Genomic DNA, 12489 nt, shown 5'->3' on the forward strand with positions numbered 1-12489 from the left:
ATGCATTATGTTCTTGAGAAATGGAAATTGCTGATCATGAGTAACTAATAAGTCGCTGTTATTTTTTTTCTTTTTCTATTTGATGGGTTTAGGTATCCATGTCTTGGACAACGACGTCGACCAAAGAAAATTGGGATTGGTATTCAAAGCAAGCGGACATGGTAAACAAAGTTGTTAGTACAATGTCGGTTCACCTCCAAGTAAACTATAAAGAAGTTAAGAATTGTTATTTTTTAATGTAAAGAAGAGAATGAATGTTGATGCTGGAAGAACAAAAATAGAACTCCTTACTAAAAATCAGAAACGTTACAATTTTAAAGCAAAAACAAAAAACTAACCACTAACAATATGATCCTAAACTTTCTCCATGTTTAGAGATCATGAATAACATAATAACTACTTCCTAAAAATAGGAACAAACTTTGACACAATCAACTTAACAAACAAACATAAAAACGTGTTGAATTGTTTCAGTCCTGAAGCAGTCTTCTAACACTCCTCCTTGCTTTAGGAGCTGCAAACACCAAGTCTTGACCTCAAAAACTCAAACTTGCAAGCAGACAATGGTTTGGTTAAAATGTCTGCAACTTGATCTTCTGTTTTGCAGTAGACAAGAATCACATCTCCATGATTTTGTACTTCTCTTAGGAAGAATAACTTGATGTTGAAATGTTTAATCTTCCCATGAAACACATGATTATGAGAGATAGCAATAGCAGCTTGGTTGTCAACAAAGATCTATGTGCTTTCCTTCTGCTTCAGTTCAAGATCAAGTAAAATCTTCCTTAGCCATAAAGCTTGATTAACAATAGTTGTTGCAGCAATAAACTCTGCTTCGACAGTGGATTGAGCTACAATTTCTTGCTTCTTCGAGCTCCAAGAGAAAACACCTGAGCCTAGAGTAAAACACTAGCCTGAAGTGCTCCTCATATCATCAATGGAACCTCCCTAGTCACTGTCCGAAAAACTAACCAGCTTGAACTCCTTGCACTTTTTGAACTTAATACCAAAATCACTTGTGCCTTTGACATATCGAATCACTCTTTTGGCAGCCTTGAGATGTAATTCACTTGCACAATGCATGAATCGAGACAAAATACTTACATCATTCAAAATATCTGGCCTTGTTGCCGTGAGATACATCAAGCAGCCAATCAAACTTCTGAAATATCCTTCATCAACTTTGTCAGCACCATCTTCTTTGCACATCTTCTCCCTTTGATTCATTGAAGTGCTTGCTGCCTTGCACTCTTACATCTGAAACTTCTTTAGTATTTCCTTTGCATATTTTTTCTGGAAGATAAAATCTTCACCTTGCCCTTACTTAATCTCCATGGCAAGGAAGTAGGAAATAAACCCGAGATCTGTCATTTCAAACACCTTCATCATCTTTTGTTTGAAATTTTGAATATGATCTGTATTGTTTCCTGTAACCAGTAGATCATTAACATACAGTGAAAAAATAAGAATGTCAGTACCATTGTGCTTGATATACAAGGTTGTTTTTGATGGACTTTTCACAAAACCAAAGTTCAGTAAATGTTCATTAATTTTACTATATCAAGCTCTTGGAGCTTGTTTTAGACCATAAAGGGTGTTTTTAAGAAGATAGACTTTATCTCTTCACATTCCTTCACAAATCCTTGGGGCTGCTCCACATAAATTTCTTCCTGTAAGACACCATTTAAAAAAGTAGATTTGACATCCAACTGGAACACTTTCTAGTCCTTTTATGCAACTATTGCAAGCAGTAACCTGATTGTGTCCAATCTAGCAACAGGAGCAAAAGTATCAGAGTAATCAACACCAAAGATTTAGGCATACCCTTTAACCACAAGCCTAGCTTTGTGCTTGTTGATCGAGCCATCGACGATAAGCTTGGTTCTAAACACCCATTTAACTCAAATTACCTTCATATCTTGAGGTCTGTCCACAAGGATCCAAGTCTTGTTTTTCTCTATCATTGACGGCTCCTCCTCCATTGCAGTTATCCACCTTTGATCCTTTTTTACTTCGGCATAGTCGGTAGGCTCACACACAACTATATTGCACCTTTTATAAATATCTGAGAGCAACATTGTTCCTCTCACGGGAGTATCATCCACTGTTTAATTTTGCCATTCATCTTCTTCGTCAATGCTTGAACCATAAAACTTGTGATTTAACTCTGCCACAGTCTGACCCTTCTTCTCTGCATCATCCCAGCTCCACTCTTCATCCTCTATAAAGTGAACATCCCTGCTAATAACAATATTTCCAGTTTGTGGCTGGAAAATTTTATAGGCCTTCCTGACAGTACTGTAGCCTATAAATATACCTGGTGAAGCTCTCATATCAAGCTTGTCACGCTTGCTCTGTGGAACATGAGTGAAACACAAGCAACCAAATACTTTAAGGAACATCATAGATGGTTTGTAACCATACCATGCCTTAAATGGTGTATGTTCCTTCATTGCCTTTGTGGAAGTCTGTTTTGAAGAAACACAACAATATTTGCTGCCTATGCCCAAAACTTCTTTGGAAAATTCTTTTCATGCAACATGTATCTTGATATTTCCATGATGTATCTATTTCTCCTTTCACTAACTCCATTTTGTTGAGGTGTGTAAGGAGCTGTAAGCTGATGCTCTATGCCAGAATCTTCACAAAACTTGTCAAATTTTACGGAAGTATACTCTTTCCCATTGTCAGACCTTACAATCTAAATTTTGCAGCCACTTTCATTCTCAAATTTTTCTTTGAATTTCCAAAATACTTGAGCTACTTCTGATTTAAACTTCATGAAAAAAATCCAGCATATTCTGGTGAAGTCATCAATAAAGGCAATATAATAGAGACTACCTTTTAAAGAAAGTGTTCTTTGAGGGCCTGAAACATCTGTGTCTGACTCTTAGTTGCAACAACCTTCTTTGATGATAGTGTCTGACTCTCTTGTGCCAAATTTGAGTGACATCTTCTTTGAGTGAAAAAATAAATTGCTCATCCTCTAAAGGATTGAGTGAAAAACTCTTTCCTTTCATTTTTACTTTGAAGATATCTTGATTAGATGCATCCTTAATCAAGCAATATTCATCTTTAAAAATAACTTTAAATCCTTTTTCAATTAGTTAGCCCACACTCAACATATTTTGGTCAATTTCAGGAACAAAGAGAACATCATGTATAAGTTTTGTACCTACATAGCTTGCAATCGTAATAGTCCCCTTTCCTTTGACAGAGATATAATCCCCATTGTCAATTCTAACTTTGGTGATGTTAGTTGGCTTCAAATCTCTAAAAAACTCCTTGTCATGAGTCATATGGTTAGTGCAACCACTGTCAATCAGCCAGCTTTCATTTGATTCACTGCCCACGAAACATGTAGCGACAAAAAGTTGATCTTCTTCCTCTTGATCTGTAACTTTAGCTTCTTCCTTTTGCTACTGATTTTTATTTCTGCATATGACAACTTCGTGCCTGGTTTGATTGCATTTGTTGCATCTCGTATCAGGTCTCTTGTAACATTTGGAAAGGGGATGACCCTTTTTGTTGCAGTGATGACACGGATGATACTCCTTCTTCACACCTGGTTTTCTATTTTCAGTCGTGGTTTTGCTCTCTGTTGTTGAGATGTCTCATTCTGCATGAGGCTGCTTAAATTTCTGCTTCCTATTCTTGCCATTATTGTGATGCTTGGCTGCTAGGGCTCCTTCAATAGTTCATTCTTGTCTCATTGCATGCCTATGCTCTTGTGCTTGCAAGGCACTCAAGAGTTCTACCAGAGGAATCTTGGACAACTCCTTGGTATTCTCCAAGGTGGTAACAATAGCCTTAAATTTTTTAGGCAATGTTACAAGAATTTTCTCCACAATCCTCGGGTCTACCAGAGATGATCCCAATAACCGGACTCAGTTTGCTATATTGAGAAGTCTTTCAGCATACTCCTTGACTGCCTCAGTTTCCTTCATCTTTTGCAGCTCAAAATCACGAACTAAATTCAGCACCTGCATCCCACAAATTCTCTCATCTCCTTCGTACTCAGCCATGAGATAATCCCATATCTCCTTTGCTGACTTTAGAGACATAATTTGGGTGAAAATGGTGGTTGAAACTGCAGCAAACAAGCAGGATTTTGCCTTAGTTTTTTTCATTTTTTTCTCTTTATGTGCTTTGATCTGAGCCAAAGTGGGATTGGATGGAATTTTTTGAACTATGTAGTCCTCTTCCACTGCTTCCCAAAGATCCAAAGACTCCAAATACGTCTCCATGTGAACTGCCCACATTTGGTAGTTTTCTCCATCAAACACTGGTGGAGAAATTGAAGAAAAACTTGCTTCAACTTCCATGGCGTGTCAAAGTCACTCACAGGTCCCTTAAGAAAAGAGCTCTGATGGCAATTATTATTTTTTAATGTGAAGAAGAGAAGGAACGTTGCTGTTGGAAGAACAAAAACAAAACTCCTTACTAAAAATCAGAAACGTAACAGTTTTTAAAGCAAAAACAAAAAACTAACCACTAACAATATGATCCTAAACTTTCTCCATGTTTAGAGATCATGAATAACATAATAACTACTTCCTAAAAAATAGGAACAAACTTTAACACAATCAATTTAACAAACAAACATAAAAACGTGTGGACTTGTTTCAGTCCTGAAGCAGTCTTCTAACAAGAATGAGCAAAGCCTTGTAATTTGCAGTTGTTAGATATTCTACGTTCCTCGACACTTTATTGCAGACTTTGTTGATCTCATTAACCTGGTCGGCCATTTAGATATCCATCAAAAGGTTGTTGCACTGATGTTCTTTTTGTCGATGGATTCTCCTTGGAATTTCGATTCGGTGCTGAGTACAATGGTGTATAAGCAAGATCTACCTTCAACTAATTCCTCTTGGACACATTATTCGATACGAGCACCGACAATTTATTCGTGAAAGGTGACGAGTGAAGAGGAGTATATAAAGCTTATTGGAGACTGTCGATCCTCTCCTAATAGAGTTAGTCTGAAGGTAAGGTTGATGAGGACCACTTTTTTAACTGTAATACCAAACACTGTTTATTTTTCTTTTTGGTTCTTAATTTTTGCATCATGAGTAAGGACAAGGATTTCTTTCTTTCCATCACCATTCAGATCGGCGACGAGAGGTGGGGGAGACGTTCAGCTTCGTATTTGTTCGGATATTCGTCGAATAAATGATACCACGCTTCTCTAAATGAGAAATATCCCTCGTTCTGAATATAGAAGAATATGGAGAAAGCGGAGAGCATAAGAATAGCTAAATCTCGTTTCCTCATGACATCTCCAAGTGTAGGAATCGATGCTCGGTTGAAGGATCAATGGCTGATTGGGGTCTGCTCAAGCAGATGTAAAGATTGGACAGTGGATAAACGTGGAGTGTTTGAATCATATCAGAATGCATATTTGTGAGAAGAATGAAGGAAGGAACAAGGAAGAAGAAGAAGGAGAAGAAGGAAGAAGAAGAAGAAATTGTTGCTACCACGTAGAAAGTTAATGGGTAAGTGTCATGTCATTAAAAACTAACGGAGGTAATGATGGAGACCAAAATGAAAACGAATTAAAAGTTTGATGACTGCATTGCAAGTTTAAAAAATTGGGTGACCAAAATATAAGCACCCTAAAAGTTTAGGGACTATTTTTATATTTTACCCTTAAAATAAATTTAACCATCAAATATACCAAAGTAGTTAATTGGAGAGGAATCCAATTTAGTACATTTTTTTCTCTTTATCGGCTTTTACTATTTCTAATAATAAAGTAAAATAAATATGCTAATGTTTTATGATGAGACGTGTCAACATTTCTTCATGTTCTTCGCTTTTATCTTAAAGTACTATATTTTACATTGATACACGCAAGACAATTAGTGTAATAAATTCATATTTTTAAATTATATCTTTCAATGATTTTAGGAGTTTAAATTAAATGTTTTATTTTTTTGTAAGTTTTTTTCTTTTTTCTTGTTTGTTTTCCTACAAATTGAAAGAATGAGATGAATAAAGACTACTTTGACACCATTTAATTTGAGAGTTAAGTTTATTTTTAATTTATTAAAATTAAGACCAAATTAATAGAATATATAAATAACATGCACCAAATGTGTAATAATATCAAATATTTTAACTTCCACATTAGTTTTTCTGTTAAATATTAACGACAAATGGCTTAATTGAATGCATTTAAATAGTTGAGTGACCTGATTGACAAAATTTCAAAAATGGTGGTCAAAATAAAAGGAGGTAATAGTTAGGTGGTCATAGCTATAGTTTACATTTTATTTTAAATATTTTACCTTTAAATATTTTAACTAATTTATAATTATATGTTGAGTCTTTTAGAATTTTAAATTTTTATAAATTAAATTAATAGTGCTCATTGTTAGTGGTGCTCATCGGTACTCGTCGAACATTGTAGAATTTTTCTAAATTAAATTTCAAAAATGATATTTTTTTATATGAAAATGAAGAATAAGGTACTTTTGATCCTTTGTCAACGCATATATCTTAAAAAATAGATTAAAGAAAATGAAAATTTTACAACGTTCGACGAATATCGATGAGCACTACTAACGAAAAGCATCGTTAATTTAATTTATAAACTTTAAAATTATAAAGTATTCAACGTGTAATTATAAATTAATTAAAAATTTAAACGTAATTTTTTAAATAAAATATAATTACATTATTTTTTATAATCTTATTTTGAATAATAATTAGATCAAATATTAACTCATAAATTAAAAAATCCTAAATTCTTTTTTCTTGTTTTGACGCAGTGGCAGCGATGGCGATAATAATGACGATGGTGTTAGCAGCAGTGGTGACGGTAGCAACAATGATGACAGTAATAGCGACTATGGTAACAACAACGACAATGACGGTGACAACAGTGGCGACAACAATAGCAATAATGGCAATAGTGATGACGACAAGAGCAACAACGATGGAGGAACAACAACAAAGACAGTAACAACGATGACAACAACAATAGCAATAGCGATAGTAACAGTAGCAACGACGACGATGACGCCAATAGTAGTGACGACAACAATGGCGACGGCAACGATAGCGACTTCAAAGCAAAAAAAGAATTTAGGATTTTTTAATTTAGGAGTTAATATTTGATCTAATTATTATTAAAAAAATAATATAATTAATATTTTATTTTAAATAATTTACTTTTATATTTTTAACTAATTTATAATTATACGTTCAGTACTTTATAATTTTAAAGTTTTATAAATTAAATTAACGGTGCTCATCTTTAATGATGTTCATCGATATTCGTCGAACGTGGTAGAATCATCCTTAAAGATAATAGTCTTAACTAAATACTCAAGTATAAAATTATAGTTTTTTTAAAGTTTTTATGCCGGCCTATGGTTAAAACACCAAATTTTAATTTCCTAAAACTCACCATTTAACTTAAAGGGTAATTTCTAAATTTTAATTCATATACTTTTATTTTTCTTATAATTTAATTCTAAAATTGCCAAAAAAAAAGACAAACAAACAAATATTAGAGTAAAGTATAATAAATATATTTATATTTTCTTTAGAAAAACACGTTCTAATAAATATATTATACTTTGCTCTAATATTTTTTTTTTTGCAATTTCAGAACTAAATAATTTTTCAAAAACACCATTTTCCTAATTTATTTTAAGGATAATATTTTTATAGCTTTATCATAAATATATGTTTACGTTTTGATAAAATATCAAAAGAGAGGTTCAATTTGTAAAGTAATTTTTAATGAATTTTTATAATTAAAAACCAAATATTCTGTCAAATTTGACAAATAAGATCTGAAAATTCAAGCTTCGACTCTCCTATCCTATTTGCTTTGGACATACCAAGTAGCCTCTTTTCTTCTCCCTTTGGATTCCCTTTCTTATAATCATGATTCTTCTTCTTCGATACTTATTGCAGATTCGATTTAGGCTCGCAAGGTTTTGGGTACGCGTATTGTGATGGTGATGAACCAAACTTGTGAATTGAAAATCCAGGAACCCTTTTCATTCCCCCGTTTGATCCCTCCGATCACAGGGGAAGCCTTTGATGATTACGGGGAACACCGGTTTCGGGGTTTACCTGTAATGAATCCAATGGAGAAATCAGTAATAAAATGGCTAATGTTAGCGGCAGTTTATGTTGATTATTAGTATTTGTATTATCCAAACGTGTCCATTTCAACTGTCATTAACGGTGGCGCTTTCATTCCGGCGCCACATCAACTAAGGCCTAACTAAAAATTGTTCAATTTCTTTAGGGCATGGCGGATGATCCTTTTTACAACACCCCATATACAGATTATTTTGTGAACATAATCAACAACCTAATCCTCGGTTTGCAGACGAAAATGAAACCATTGTCATTGGTTTATCAGAGGATCTGGACCTTTGGGATTTTCAACATGACTGTTGAATCCTTTCGGGATTAATGGGGAAACTATTAATCAAGTTGAAACAAACTTGAGAAATGAAATTCAGGGACCCGTTTCATTGCCATTTACAAGCAATGCTACCACTGATGCCGGGATTTTTTTAGATTATCTAATTCCACATAATTCTCAAATCAATCACTGGGAAATGACAAGTGAAACAAACTTTGGAAATGAAATACAGGAACCCTTTTCATTCTCCTGTTCGATCCCTCCTATTACAGGGGAAGCATTTGGGGATTTACAGGGAACAGCGATTTCAGGTTTATCTGTAATGAATCCAATGGAGGAAAAACCGGTAATAAAAAAAGGACAGACTTGGTGCCAAGTCTACAAGTTCAATTCGGTTGTCGTTGTTGCAAAATTTGAGAGAAATTGTTCATGTCAAGGGTGCGTTTTCATGTCTTGGGAAATGGCTAATGTTAGCAGCGATTCATGTTGTTCTTTTGATGATAATGTCTCCTTGTTTTATTATAGGTGGACATGTAATGAAACTTCAGATACATGGTAGATTAGTTGGAGTTTTCTTTCATGCGGTTCTTGATGTTCAAGGAAGCAGTGAAGCAGTGTCTCATCAAATGTTCGAGTAAGATTAAATATTGTTATTTGATTAAAATCTTAAACTTGGTTAGATTAATCTCTAGGAATGTGTCAAAAATCCATTTTTTTATTCCAATAGTTTCAACGAGAAAAGCTTTGAGGAAGTGAAGCAGTTTATGATACAGTATTGCATGAAGAAAGCAAGAGAGATTTACAATGATGAACGATCCATTCTCAAGTTTCTTCGAAGCACTGTGTCTAGGTTTTGATTGGTATGCAAATCTGGCTAATGGGGCAGATCCAGGTATCTAACTCTTCTCAAACATACATGCATTTAACATAACTGCATTGATCATTTGGTCTTGTTTGTCACATTTTGGTGCAAAATCTTGTCAACTCTTTGCAGCCACCGACGACGGTGGTGACTGGAGGAATTTGCCACTTTCCGTGGCAAAACAGGTTGTTGCAGAATCTAATGAAGCTACAAACACCAAGAATATGATTTCCTTAACACAACAGGTTGGAGACCTATTCAAAACCGTTCGGTCTTCATTGAATTCACTTCGAAATGATTTGCAATAGCCTTTTAAATGTCGTATAAATAATGGCAGAGGAGGAGAGCGAAAGAGACGACAATCAAAGATTTAGCAAATTATTTCCATCTTACAAGAAAGGAGGCAGCCAAGAAACTGGGATTATCTGAAACAGTAGTTCACAATATATGGTGCCAAGGGAATGGTGGTGTGAAAAAAGGTGGCCTTTTCGAAAGGTTTGTTTTCAAAATCCTGCCCGAGATTCGTCTCTTTCGAATTTAAAATACTGATATTTTCTGTTACTGCATGTATCAGATTCATAGCAAAGTGAAGGAATTCGTGAAATTGAAAGAGTTATTGAAATCAGAGGATCCATCCGTTGGAGATCGTGCTAGAGATGATATCCGTAAGAAGGAAGTAGAGTTAGGTAAATATTACTAGGGAATTTCTTGAGTTTTTTTCTAATTTACTAATCCCAATCCACATGTAATTGTTGTTTGATCATGAGATTCTGGAAATATTGTTTTTGGCATTTTTTATTTTACATTTTGGTGTTGACTTCAGAGAAGACTGCAAAAGTTTTACACGGGAATGGAGAATAATTTTGTTTTCCCCAGATTCTGGTTCCTTATAATTTTGCATGGAAACATTAATCGGACAATAAAATAGACACTAAAATTTTATGTGGAAAATTCTTCCGAGAAAAATCACAAATAGAATAGAAGAATTTTAACTGATGTCAATAATAGAAAAATACAATAAAATCCACATTAAATAACATCAAATGTTGTTGACAGACGGAAATTCCAACAGGCAAAAAGGGTAAAGGCTACATATGGCTATCAACCATAATTGCACTTGAACTAAACAAAGCATGCACATGCACCACAGCCTACATCTTGACAGCAACCTGTTCTGCCGAACTTTTCTTCACAACTCCTCTATAGCACAACTCATTTAGCAACTTCAATGCCTCATTAGCTAACCCTTCGTATGCTATGCCTTCAACGAGAATGGTGTATGTTGATTCAGTAGGTTTACATCCCCTCATCACCATATAAGCCAAAAGTCGATAGCACGATCGGTCTGTCGAGCCTTACAAAGGCCTAACATGATGGAGTTATATGTTATGGCATTTGGCCTAACAACCATTCTCTCAAAGTCATGAAAGAACTTTATTGCATCATCAACCTTTCCTTCCCTACTAAGTCCTCCAACAAGTGAAGAGTAGGTAATTATATCAGGCTTTAGACCCTTGGCAAGCATCTCATCCAAAAGTTTTATAGCTTCATCTGTTTTCCCGACCTTTGCGAGCCCATCAATCACAGTATTGTAAGTGATTAAAACAGGCGAGCAACCCTTTGTACTTAGCTGATTCAGTATGTCAACTGCCACATCAACCTTCCCATCTTTGCATAATGCTGTGAGCAAAGTATTGTAGGTCACAATATCAGGGTAGCAACCTCTAGACACCACCACCACAACAACAACAAAACCTCTAGACACCATTATCTCCAAATATTCGATTGCCCTCTCCATTTTCTTTTCTTTGCAGAACCCATGGAGCAGTGGATTATAACTTAAGGAATTAGACACCCATGTTTGTGCATCTTTTCCAATACATCAATTGCTCGGCCCAGTAAACCTATTCGGCATAAGAAATTAATCAGAATATTGAAAGTAACAACGCTAGGGGAACAACCTTTACGTAACATATCAGCTAACAATCTCTCTGCATCCATCCACCTACCAGTGCTACAAATGCTACGCAGAATAATATTATGAGTAATCACATTAGGTTGGCATCCATATGATGGCATGCAATTCAAGAACTTGATTGCTTCATCCAATCTCCCCTCGTTACAAATCCCATTGACCAGAACATTATAAGTGACTACATCCGGTTCACATCCTCGACTCCTCATCTCATCCAAGAGTTTCATACTTGTGCAACGCCACTCTCCTTGCAAGTTGCTTCAATCAAAATTGTATAAGTAATCACATCCGGATAACATTCTTTCTTCAAATGTCGATCCAACACTTCCATCGCTTGCTTCAACTTCCCATTATCACACAGGCTACGCAAGATCGTATTATAAGTGACAACATCTGGAGAAACATCCGATCCAAAACTTGTAAAGCATTATCAATCTCCCCTGCCATGCAATACCCACTAATCAGCACATTATAAGTTATGACATCAGGAACAGCCCCTGAATCTTCGATAATGTCCATAACCCGGGTTGCTTTTCGAGTCTTGCCTCTCTTACAAAACCCACGAATTAAACTCGTACAAGCAATAATATCAGGAATCTCACCATGATAAGCCATGCCCTCGAGAAGCTTAAACCCTTCTTCCAATTCACCATTTCTAACGAATTTACGGAGTTGATTATTGCTACCAGATTCCTCAAAGCCATGAACAGAACTCGATGGACTGGACAAAACCTGACCGTTTCCAAAATTATCTTCTTGGGAACTTTCACAACTGTGCAACCTACCATTAACACCAGCACTTTCGACCTTCGAAAAAGCAAGTACCTTACACTGCCTTCGCATTTGGAACCGTAAGGGTTTACAGCACGCAGAAGCTTTCACATAACTAAAATTGGTAACCGCTTTAGCCTTAACCCGAGAAAGCCACTATTCCTTAGACCGTCATTCTGAAAGTTACAAAACCCTTCATGGGCACGGCTTGTATATACTATCATATCCATACTTTGCCTACGCGTTTGTAAATAACCAAAATATCAATACTCAAAACATCATCGCTTAAAAAGAATTATTCCAGCACAATTATAAAGGTAACGTGAGTTCAAAATGAGGGTTCTCTCCAGGGAGTAGAAGGAGAGAGCTTACCTGCAGATAAGTTTTTCAAAAGGGATAAATTGCGCCTTGTTTGTGACTTTATCCAGTTGTTTCCTTCTGGTTACGGTTCGGCATAGAGGAAGTGGCAGCCTTTTTGATGTACTAATT

At 35.4% G+C, this 12489-nt stretch overlaps 1 pseudogene; it reads right to left on the reverse strand.

Annotated features, from left to right (window-relative positions):
• Positions 1–10379: 10379 nt before the first annotated feature.
• On the reverse strand, positions 10380–12454 carry LOC120176730 (annotated as a pseudogene).
• Between the last annotated feature and the right edge of the window lie 35 nt (positions 12455–12489).

This window comes from Hibiscus syriacus, unplaced genomic scaffold (assembly GCF_006381635.1).
Source record: "Hibiscus syriacus cultivar Baekdansim isolate YM2019G1 unplaced genomic scaffold, ASM638163v2 tig00112253_pilon, whole genome shotgun sequence".
Lineage (NCBI taxonomy): Eukaryota > Viridiplantae > Streptophyta > Magnoliopsida > Malvales > Malvaceae > Hibiscus > Hibiscus syriacus.